The 12663-nt window shown below is 42.7% G+C and overlaps 1 protein-coding gene across 6 annotated transcripts in view; it reads right to left on the bottom strand.

Annotated features, from left to right (window-relative positions):
• The window catches only part of cpx (synaptic transmission protein complexin), a 482383-nt gene that overhangs the window by 384763 nt on the left and 84957 nt on the right, over positions 1 to 12663 (bottom strand). Inside the window, exon 1 of one of the 6 annotated variants that reach the window (XM_087349767.1) lies at positions 10206 to 10310. The exons of 3 other annotated variants lie outside the window; for them this stretch is intronic. The gene's annotated coding sequence lies outside the window, so the exon portion shown is untranslated. Of the gene's footprint in view, positions 1 to 10205; positions 10311 to 12663 lie in introns of those variants that run through there. 2 more of the 6 variants (XM_087349777.1, XM_087349774.1) reach the window with 2 other exon arrangements.

Genomic DNA, 12663 nt, shown 5'->3' with positions numbered 1-12663 from the left:
CGAGTAAAGTATTCGACATTGGAGCTTGACTTTGCGGCAAGAGAGACCTTGAGAAGGGCCGATAGGTGAAGCCTGAAGAAAACGTAGTATGAGGTCGCTCAAAGTGGGCTGTACAGCCAAAGAAGTAGATTCCCAAACGTCGCTGAGCTACTGCTCAAAACTGAAGACGTTTCCACAGCTTTACCTGGTTGCTTTATCAGCCCCGTCAATTTTAATTCATCAGTTACTGACCCCCTGAAACGTAGTCTCCTTTCACAACAAAAATTACTGCACCCACAATTCACTACCGGTCTTTGGTCTGAGACTTCTCTCGGCAGACTAACCTAACGTTCATGTGACCTCAGGATAGAATTTCAAGGGGAATGAGGTCCGGCAAACGGGGAGGCCATCCAGCTGTCAATCTTGTTCGTGTCGACCGAAATGAGGAGCACAGCCCATTTCGTGCTGCAAGACACAACGTCGGTGTCGTGACCTGGAAAGGAACTGGCAGCTTCTAAGGCATCAGTTTGTTGTTACAAGGCTGTCAGTGACGAAACGTCCAAACAGATGTTCGTGTGAGACGCCTGCAGTTGATGAGATAACTGAGCGATTTTTCAACAACTCTTCAAAGTAGGAACCATATTGACGGAGCACTTTTGACCAAAAGTAACTCATTACCCCCGCCCCCGACATTTGGTAGAGGGTTCGCAGAACACGCTGTATACCAATGCAACTGACAGGTAAGTTCACGCGGAGGCACGAATATTCCTGACAGCGGATCAGCGCGCATCCATAGCAAGGCTGCACTGTGTAGGTATCTAAGTGACCTTCACCTCCGTAAGCACATTCACGTAATTTACAAAGGCGCTTGTGGGAGGCGGCCGGGTGTTTAGTATACTAGAACTTTATCGGCGAAGTACGACGGGCTTAAATGACACCTGATACCAGAATGTCAGAGAAGAGACTATTTAGAGCTGATAAATTACATATTAGTGCGCAAATAACATTTTAAGTATTACAGAAGTTACAAATATGTTGCAATGATGGCAAGAAGAACACAGAACTCTGTTGATGTTCATTTATTCAAGATGCAAAAACTGTTGTTCAAAACTACTTCAAACTAACTAACTAGAAGGCTTACGGAACCCAAGGGTTCATCACCGAATTAACCAAAGCCCTCCAGAAGGCAGCTGAAGTTCCGTCTGGGACATTTCAGCGCTGTGCCGCTGCCAAGTTATCTCTCCGACAGCAGAGGGCGGAACTTGAATGAACGATTGTGCTCTTTCCCCTTGTCATTTCAGAGTTGCTGCCGCTTCGATTAAAAATATGCGACTAATTCTTAGTCACGGAATATTACTTAGCTTTATTACACAAGTCCGAGCAGTCTTACTGAGAACTGCTAGTATTTCTTATCATCTTCTTTGTCCGAAAGCTTTCCATAGGCAGAAAACATTAGACAGGTGTCGATGAATATCACAGGAAAAATTATTATCCCTAAATCCAATAATATCTGTTTTTATTTGGTTCGCTGTTTTGGTGTAACCTTTTTCAGCAGCCCTCGGCGAAGATACGATCCCTGGTGCACTGTACCAACCTTCGCGGCCAGAAATCAGGCAGATTTCAATGGATTTCTCATGAACCGCGGTCAACGCTTTGAATCAGTTCCGGCAAGGACGACATTCCACTTTACGTACTCACAGTTATGTCTGTGGTACGAGAGAAGTGATTTTGCCGGCTGGAGGGTTGTGACGGCTCAGGAACTGGTTTAACGGCTTCGAAATCTCTTCGGGACACAATGCATATTCAACACCCACATCCACGTCCAGCGCTGTCTGCGTTGGGCGAAAGCGAACAGCGAGAAGACGATGAAACGACTGAGGCTCCCGCCCGTCGATCGACACGACACGTGAACGAGGCACAATTCTTGATTTTAACTTTCGGTCGTTCGGCTCGTCAGACAAGACGAGCGGCAGGACGTGAAGATTCTCATTTCTGAGAGGTTTTACACTTTCTTGAAGCCGATCCGAAGTTACAAAGCACAGGCCAAACTTCCCGCCAGTCGGGGAGTTTTCGAGGTTTGCGCATTTCTCATCGTGTTCCTGGCGCGTGTTCAAACGCCCCTCCTGCTGCCAAATGGAGTAGACGACGAGGGTTCAGAAGATGGCAGGCGCCCGATTAGCATTCACAGTCGCATGTTCGACATTCTTACGTCCACGGGGGATTTGGAGGGACATTATACCAAGAAAAAGTTGAGCCAAAATTCTTGCAACACCTTTGCATAGCAGTTAACAGAATTGACTCCTGGAATTTAATGTACCCGCTTCGTATATTTTCCCCCTCGCTGCCTCGTTTAACGTAAAATAATAAATTAACTACACCCAAAAAACAACATGGCGTCATACACTCAATTTAATCGACTTGAAACTTGGCATATTTTGATTTGTTCTTACAAAAAAAAACTTAACAAAGGTATATGAAATCGTGCATACAAAAACAACTGTTTACACATAAAAACACTTTATGCCAAACGCGTTTCGACCTCAAGAGGTCATCATCATTACCAAAACATGAATTCATTAGTCTGTCTATTAAAATCTTACAATTCATGAAACGAAGGTTTGTTATAAAACACTGTAAAGGCCGCGCTTTATAAATAATTCTTCATGTAACATCACACTGGACGTTAATTGCAAGTGAGTTGGTGTATTATCTAAATTGAGTTACTTAGCTTAATGCCCACTGGCAAAAGTTTTACCTGTTTGTATGCATGATTTCATATATCAACACACTGCACGGTAAGCAAGGTTTTAACCTTAACAGAGGGATGTTTTAAAATAAGACAAATCAGTTTTCAGAAGAAAAATTCCATAGTTCACAGCGTTTGAGTCTTTTTTCCCAGTAAGACACAAACTTTTTTCCCTTCATCCTCAGTCAAACTGAAGTGACTTTGTCAAATCGCTGCCGGCTATTGGTATTAATATTCCGGTGCCCTCTAGATACCTAGGGCGTTCGGTACTGCAGACTTCGGTCTTCATGCATTCCGTTCGTTAATATCGAATCATATCAAACAACGTCACTGTCTGATATCAACGCCAACTCCATCCTCACATTTCATCAAATTTGATATTATACCCTCCCCATTTCAGTCTACGAGTTTTCTGCATCAACATTTTGTGTGAATTTCATGACTCAAAACCGTGAACACAGTGAAAGAGTAGAATTTCCTTGAAATACATAAACAATTAAATACGACAGAATACAGATAAACGTGTATAACACGGGCATACAAATAGGAAACCGAAAGGAAACGATTTTCACCGAACATAAAATAAACAGCAGGAAATTCCGTGGTTCATAGACTTCTCCGTGTATATATTAAATCTTGTCCGTCTAATCACAATAATTCTTATTAAATATTAAAATATTACAATAATTAACATTTCAACATTTAAAATATTTAAAACATTTAAAATATCAAATGATGTTCTTTATCGAAATATTCGATTTACATTAGACCATCATTTTTCATGTTTCACGAAATGTTTCAGTTCCTAAAAGAACCTTGGCCTTGTAATCCTGGGGTCTCGGGTTCGATTCCCGGCGGTGCCCGAATTTATAACTTGTGTTGGGCAAGGCCGTGGTCTAGTCAACACGGAGTTTTCCTCCGTGGCATCCCAACAATTACTCCATTCACACACAGAAGAAGGCAATGGCAAACCACTTCTGGATCATCTGCCAAGAACGTATATGAACAGGTCCCAGTCCGAGAATAGGATGGAAGGATCCTGTTCATATGGACCTGTCGTCAGACAGAACACTAAATAATAATAATAATGCTAGCGTACATTTTTATCAGATCTCCGTGTATGATGAAGGCAAAAAGTATTTAGTCGCTTGTAAATATAACAGATGTAGTAGGTAAGGCCGCTCCGAGATGACACGAGCTGCTATAATTATAAATCGGTTTCTGTGATGGTGAGAGCCGTCGACCAAAATTCCCACAGTCTGTCAATTTAGTCCAAGGTCTTGCGTAAGATCGCATACTTCCATTCTCCTCGCTTTCTGGGCATTGATATTTTAAATACACAACTTTTAGAGGAGTGGATGTCTTCGTCTTGCTACTGACATGTCTTCTCTTAACTTAATCCTCAGTCTTATTAGCACCTCCCGTTGACATAACCTAACCTAACCTTTACACTTGTAGTAGGTCCAGTGACTGAGTTTAGCTCATTCTAATGGGCGTACACCCTCCCCAATTCACTACACCTCAAGGCGTTGAGTATTTTTTTTATAACAGCAGAGAATGGACAAAGTTCTTACGTCTTCGTCATAACCCTTCATAATCGACGTAATTTGCTATTATGAATATGTCAAACAGAACAAAACAACACAGTAAATTCCTATTAATAACAACGTAAGAAAATCGCGTTCAAACAATCGAGGTCAAAATGTAGAAGAAGGTAACTTGTTCATAACAAAGTCTGACAGCGCTAACTCGAACAGTATTAAATAAATAATATAATCTGTGCAATTGGGTCTGTGTACGGAGATCACACACAAATCGCTTGAGTCATTTAACCCAACGTTGGCTGCAGTGGGTTTCCGACCCATAATCTAAAGGCACAAGAACCACTGATCGAAGCAATTAGTGTTAATTGTTGCTTACTTACAAAGTCTTCGCTGGATATCTGTTGAAATAAGCTGATCACAAGTCTTAGGATGCCAATGGCGATAAACTGCGACTGTAAGAACGTTAAAAAAGCACACGAAAACGAACTTTTGCACACAAAGCTTCAAAACCTCACTATCACATGACGCCATCTTGCACTGGAGTTCAGTACCAACGTGACGAACCTAACGGCGCGAAATTTAAAACAATTCGACAAAAAAAAAGTCTGCTAATTTTACAGGGGTGTCATTTTACCCAGCTAAGCCAATTTAGGGTGGTGTGAATCGGACTGAACTGGCTCAGGATCCACCACAGATGTGGTCGTAGCAGTATCGATCCTACGGGGCAGGACTCCAGAGACATTGCAAGGACCAGTTGGTCGCCAGCTTCTCCACTTTAACGTCGTGTGTTGCAGCTACGTCTCCAGGAAGCGAGGCATTTTGCAATAAATCTTCTAAATGGTTCGCTGTACGCGACTCGTAACGGGGGGACGAAACACACAGAATACAGGGCTGTCCAACAGGCAACAGCAGTTCTGCCTAACAGCTCTCAAATGCCAATAAGTTATTATTACCTTAGCGAGCTACCTGGTCGGTCAGCTTGACAGCCACTGACACAGTCAATCGGTCACTCTTTGAGACACGGCGAACATCACAGCCACACATCGATTTCCCGAGAACTTATTTCAATTTCACAATTAAGTATTCAACCCGAGTGTGCGTATGTTATTTGTCTAATCTACCGTACAATCTTCACACAAATGGATACATAATTTATCAGCCATGAACACATGTTCACAACATGGAAATTTAATGACAATGTCGACGTTTCGGCATTCACCTGTATGCATGTATATGTATGGAAGACAGGCGAAAATGGGAGGACACTCTAGCAGTGAGGCTGTTGAGTGGATTTGGCTGGCACAGGATAGGGACACGGCAATGGATCTTCCGGTTGCCTAAAAGATGAGAAATACGTTCGATGGACGAGAAACTTCGATTCTCAAGAAGCATTCTGCTCTGTGATGTTAAAAATGACTTTATCAACTGTAGGGATTTTACACAGTACCGATGTGGGATGACGTACAACAGAGCAACTTTTTAAAAGTTACAAACTTGTTCTACCGGGTGCAGACACACGTGGCAACAGACGTCTGCAAAGCAGAGTCCCAATTATCAGACATTCATTCTATTTTATCTGACGTGCCGTGTCGAAACGCTCCATTTTATCAACAGTCAAATCAATATGTAGGAGGATGAATCACACGGACCCACCGCGCACCGCGAAATATAACTTTCTGTACTTTTTAATTTTATATCGCACTGAATTTTCTTAAAAATCTAATGATATCGTAAACTGAGTTGATAGTTACATTTCAATTGGTCGTCCGTGTTATCCGACCGCCCTGGGCTTAAGGGCTCTACTATAAATACTTCCTCATTCAAGTGCGCTCTTGGTAGATTATACCCCGACCGAAAGACACAGTGGAGGGGCGAAACGTATACGGCGCTGTGTTCCGGGCTGAGGGTCACAGCTGGGCTGCCCGCAATTACTGGCTCCTGACACCCCGTCAATCATTTCTCAATTCCCTGTCATTAATGATTATCACGCGCGGGTTACCACAGCGATGGTTCAGTGCTCAGCCTTGCCCGATGGAGCTCTCGTTGGCAACACTGCAGCTGTACGCCCCTTCCACATTAGCCTGATTCCTGAGCTATGCTACGAAATCTAAGAACGTAGAAAGCGTACGTTTCGCTCGGACACGACCCTCTGCTTATTTAGAACTTACGACGCCTGTTTTCGTCATTTTCATGCCTGTAGCCTAAATGACTTCACGTTGAATTCTCTGCGTTATCAACACAACGTTGTCTCGCTCAGCAGCGCCTTTAAGCCGACAAACTGCAGCCCGAAATGCAATAAAAGCAGGGAGAATGTCGTGGAACCCCTAGGTTTTGCAGTGTGACACTCTTGCGTGAACTGATAAATTATTAACCAACTCGACGCTGCAGTGTTTTACTTCAAAAGTTTATGGTTGGTTATTTCATGAAGACGTTCCGTGCTTTATGGTTTATTGCCGCAGTTAGACCGTGCATTTACAAAGTTACCCTACCAATTTATGATCCATTCTAAAGTCAATATGTGGTGGCCGCGTGTACGGGATGACACGGTCTCTCCGCCACGCACGATCACTGCGTCACTTGCCGTGATTCCTGGTCCCAACGGCACACCGACTAAATATCCTAGCTGTCTTATGTGATACTCCGTCTTCCTTGAAGTTTCAATTAGATTTTGAGACTCGACGTCACATCACGACTTATGAAGGAACTTGTGTTGACGCCTAGGAGGGTGGAATATAGATCGGGTAAAAGGACCCACTGACTTCCTGCACGATGCATGGACTAGGGTCATAAGAACTCTGAGGAAATGGTCCATATTATTGACGGACGAGAGTAGGTCACTTGATCGCGGACGGAAAAACGCCTAGAGGTTTCAGTGAGAACCACATACACGCAGTGGGAAACATTAATGATCTAACTGCACGCAACTGGGTGGTAATGTCCACGTACCCGTGAGAAGAACTAGGGTAGAGCGGAGACATTCTGTCGCTAGGGTTAGGGCAGGAATGGATGGGAAATGACATGAGTGTTGCATGAGAAACTTGGACGATTCGAGTAAGTTCATGACGGCAAATGTTAATTCGGCGAAAGAGGGTGACGCAACTGGGCCATCGTCTAACCTGCAGAAAGAGAGAGGCTGAACCAAAATCCGAGGAACTAGATGGATGACAGAAAATTAGTAAACTTTCTGTTTTAGGGCGAACCCAGCAGGAAAGTCCGAGACACTGACAAAAGACGACAGGACAAATAAATGAACCTAAGACTGCTTTCGAGTACTGGGTCTTGGTTGTGACTGATGAATCACTGACTTCATGTGCTGTGATACCATACCTGTGAATGAGCACTTGGGAAAGGAAGCTGTCGTGGTCTATTTGAAGGTACTCCTTCCGCATTTTATGGGGAAAACTGAGGAAAATCATGCAAACACTTATGCCACGACGGTTGTAGCAGAGCGTGGAAGCAGTAATGCTGTTGTGATTCAGAATGTCATCGTTTGGGTTCTGATGTGTTCATCGGGCGACCGCCTGGCTCCTCTGGTTAACCCACGCCTGATCCATCGCTGTTTAAAGCCGTCGTCATTAGCAAAGAGTATAAAAGCCACTGCCGGTCTCATATGCACTTAGGCACATTTTCTCTCAAACATAAAGTGTGTGTTCGTATTTGTTCGTGGCGTGGCCTCAGGTGTCAGAACTCGGTTGACGAGCGGCCCCTGGAGGATGTGGTAAGACTGGAGAGTGTGTCCTCAATTCCTGACCTTAACCTCCTGACCTCGTGCTATTATATGACAGTGTACAGAAACCATACGGTCTGAGCATTTCAATCTGAGGCAACTGCCATACATCCCTGACACAGAGACGACACACATTTCAGGCGCGCTCCTTGTCACGTGATCTTTTTAAACGACGTTTATCATTTCTTCTCGACATTTCCGTTCCACCTCAGTTCCGTCATGTGTCATTCCGTGAGGTTTGATTCCGGATAAATTAAAACGATAATTGAAAGAACATTTCTCGTTTGAACACACGTAACCTAATAGGAAACGTGAGGAAACATTTTCATTTTAAAATTGTTGTTCACAGTGCCATCAGCACAGACAACTAAACCCTGTCATGTTCCAATGAAGTTGCAATTTGCCCACAGCGGAAACTCAGAGATTGTCGGAAAATCGATGGCTATAGACAAAACTTAAGTAACTCTTCATTTGTAATGCATTTCTTCCTTCTAAGGTACTGTTTTGAGTAGTTGTGCGAAAATGTGACTGAAAAATTTGGTGCACAGTTTTAATTAAACTGCTTCTATTTTCAGCAGCAAAAATAACTGAATTTGTATCTCAGGAAAAATAAAATTAGTACGCAGCTCTCGAAAGTACTGAAACTCGGGTACTCCAAGACGCACGATGGATCTTTAGGTATCATAAGCTATAAATTTCAATAAACACTGGTCAATCAAGGTGCCTCCATTTACGTATGATATTCTTGCTTAAAAATTCCACACAATCATAAATATAATAACATTTTTATCTGCGTTACGTTTACGTAGAGGTTAAGTTCGACAGTCTGCTGTCATCCAGTGACCCTGCCAACTTCTCACAAGAATGACAGCCACTCTAACACTTACTGATCTGCCGAAGTTATACTCGTTCACTTTTATAAGACATGTTTCGGGCCACGGAATAGTTCGTTCCTACGTTTACTCAACGTGTTTATATATCATTTATAAATCGCGTCTCTTTTACTCTGTTTAGATTCGTCGTGTGTTTTCTTTCCGGCAAAGCGATGCATTTTATTATGCCCAACGCAAAAATTCACTCTTGTTTTATTAAATGTCTCATGCCAATCTATATAGACACGTCCGAACGACCAGTGGACGCAACAGAATTAAGAACTACTGATAAGTGTCACCAAATATTCCATTATAATAAATAAAGGAACACAAAAACGAACAAAAATTATGCAGACTATTTTTGACATCTTATATTCTACATGTACGTTTGCAATACCAATACAAATGCAAAACTTACTTGGAAATTATATTCACGCTTAAGTTGGCCAGCCTGTAGTCTGACGTCTGGCATTGGAAATATTATCGCTGCCTTTAAATTATAATGGACTGAATATATATGTAGTGTCTGAATAAAAAAAACTAAAATGTGGACCGAAAGAGAAACTGGAGATGGAAGTAAAATAGTTAGCATCGTAAAATCGATATCTAGAGCAGTTTTCAATGCTGAGCTGTAGGGACGCCGAGACGCAGAGTAACAGCTCGCAAGAGTGACAACACCTTTTTAAAAACAGAATCTGATTATGAAACAACGCAGCGTGAGAAGCCATGAGTAGTTATGTAACATCCGGCAAGCGTCTCTTTCATTTGCATTGCACACTTCTTTTGTTATCCAATATGAGCCTCCGAGACATTCATTCTTTCTTGTTCAACACGAATTTATATCTCATTATTACCCATCAAGACAATAATGAATTGAAGGAACCTCTAATACATGTGAGCAATTAATTAATACATTTAAAAATTAGAGTTAACGTCAACGATTCCTGCGCAACAATGCCATTTCATCCATCTCCGACGTCGGCTTCTTCGTGCAACAATGAAAAATCGTGAGAAAAATGTGTTACATAAAACCGATACCAGCGCCACATTATAAACAGTACGTGACTTTCGTCTCACATAACAGCGAGGTCCCACACTGTGCGACATCTATCTTTGCATTACAACGCGACAGTCCTCTGTTTTCGACACGTGACACCATACATCTATAGATATACTACGACACACACAAGGGAATGCAGGAACTGAGTTTACGACACCTAACCTCAATTCAACATACATTCAAGTCTATGAGGTTATATAAATCATGAAGCCACAGAAGGGACATGCAATACAATGACAAAATTCTCATTACTTTATTCATGCCGCTGTTACATTACCTCTGGCTGTGACTGGACCCTCACAATCGTGACTCTCACTGCCTGTCTCTTGGTTCAACACTCCACAACTCCAACGACGCGAAGCAAACCGACCCTCAGCGTAGCGCGCGACGCCAGTGGCACAGCGCATGAACTACATATTGATTCTCTCCCCACCCGCTCCACAGCCACACAACCAACATCACAAAAGACGTGCTCCGTTCAAACCCGCATTTGTTGACATTCAAATCTCGACAAAACAAACTACGCTCTTTTATTTTGAATATTAAAAGAAAATCAAAACGCACACAAGATGCTGTCTTAGAGAGTTATGTTCACAATTCGCCTACATTGTCCATATATCTTAACACGATATCCAATCAACAGCATTAGATATGAGCGGAGACAGTTCACACCGAAGACTTTTAGGTTAATACCGGCCTTTCGGATGCTGTCTCAATCTGGAAACTACGTGTCCTTCAGAACCGTTTGTACAACCGTCAAAATTACAGCCCAGCATCTCAAAAGACGTCGATTTTCGTATTCTGTGTGGACCTTACAGGGAAATATCAACGATGCGAATGAATATTCTGCCTCCATCTTCAATCGCAAATATGGAAGCAGTATATTGTTCCGAAACATTAGTATGCACCTCCAAGTTAACACGATGTAACACCACGTAAGACGTAAAACCGGACTAAAGGACATGTTCTTCACAAAGAATAAGGTATAATGACGTAATCCGTGCCGGAGCGAGACTTTAAAATTTTTTTTGGCCAAATCCGGTGGCAGTTTGGGGGGGGGGGGGGCGGAGAGTCGTGAAAATTTCAGCAATTGAGTACACACATCTTCCACGATGCGCACTCGTAAGTCAGGACACAGGAACAACGAAGATTACAGGAACGTGATGCAGACAAACCCCGGCACACAAGCAAATGTTAACGTCCGAAGAATGGTTAACATGAGAGTTGTGAATGTCCTGCGGGCCCCCCGTCCCCTCAAGCCTACAGCATGGCGAATCTCTTCCAACTGCGTCTGCGTAAAAGGAAAGCTAGTGTAAGCCACAACCAGCCGGCTAACAACGCCTATCTGCGTTTTATATTACGGTGTATGAAACATTACAGAACCACAAGAGTGGGACTTTTGCTTTTCGTTTTATTTAAAGCTTTAATTAAAAAACAAACAAAAAAACAAAAAAAAACTATTCCATCATTTGATGAAATACTTTGGTTGTATGTTTACAAAAACTTCATGAAGCGAATCAATCCGAAGTGCGGAACACAGCGCCAGTTACGTGGAGAGTATCAGAACTTCAAAACGAATGCTTCAACATCAAGGCAACAGTCCTTACGCTGCATGCAAATTATGAAGTTAATTAATTCGGCTCTAACCTCGACGGCGCATCTGAACAGTCAAAGTAGGAAATGTCATCCGACCGGATGACGTCTTGCAGAGTCAAACGGATTAAGGGTGACAGTACGACGAGGATGTCGTCTCACACAGTGGAAGTGATACGACGCAGGCGTGGAGATCAAGCTCCCTGTATTCCCTCTACCCTCCTGGTCTTGCGAAAGGTCCGTCCTGGGGCATATGGACGCCGTTCGTACACCCGGAGGTCGCAAACGGGCCTGTGTTTCGTTAAATCACGAGAAACTTTATTTATTACGCCCAGTTAATTTGCGGATGTACACTGACTGTCTCTCAGAACAAAGTAATGAGGAGAAAATTTTACATTTATGGGAAGAAAGGACAGGAATGAATAAAGAGCTGGATACTGCATAATCACCGGCTTCATAAGCTGGAAACATCACCATATATTATCAGTGTAATTACGTCAAGGATTAGCCTGGCTTAAAATGTAGCGTTCAGTAGTTGAGTGAAATTTACACAGAATTGTTTACATGAACTCTGGACTGAAGAAATAATTTGAGAAAGAGAACCTAACCTAACCTACGACACAACGCACCTACAGGGTGCAGTGGCGATTACAATTGGAATGTCGTGGATCACATTTCCCCTCCATGTCACCGTCTGACCGGTTCGAACATTTACATACTGAGATAGGGATTAGCTCTATATCTAGTGGGCCCAACTGTGTAGGAACCTGAAGACGGAGATAGAGTCCCATCTCCGAAACGTCGTTTTACGTTTTATATTTACTAGACGATGGATAATATCCAAGGAAATTTTTATTCAATTGATTTACATACTGACTTTAAACAATTTACACAAATTCTTAAGCACTGCTACTTAAATCATTTCCATTACTCGAATCGTTTTTAAATCTCCAGGGTAAAGCCACGTGTTTCGCTCGTGAGCAGGTTCCTATCTCAAGGCGACGTTTCTGTGCCCCCCCCCCCCACAAAGCTGAGCACATGCTGTAGCTGGAAAAGCTGACTGTGGCCTTCGAGTTCCGTATCGCGACGATATGAGGGCATTTTGATATTTTATCACAAAGACTGTACGGGTGGGAAACTTG

Source organism: Zootermopsis nevadensis, unplaced genomic scaffold (genome assembly GCF_977971745.1).
Source record: "Zootermopsis nevadensis isolate Lab colony 2312 unplaced genomic scaffold, Znev_1.0 Znev_ptg000016l, whole genome shotgun sequence".
In the NCBI taxonomy this organism is placed as follows: domain Eukaryota; kingdom Metazoa; phylum Arthropoda; class Insecta; order Blattodea; family Termopsidae; genus Zootermopsis; species Zootermopsis nevadensis.
This window is presented reverse-complemented; position numbering and strand designations above follow the sequence as displayed.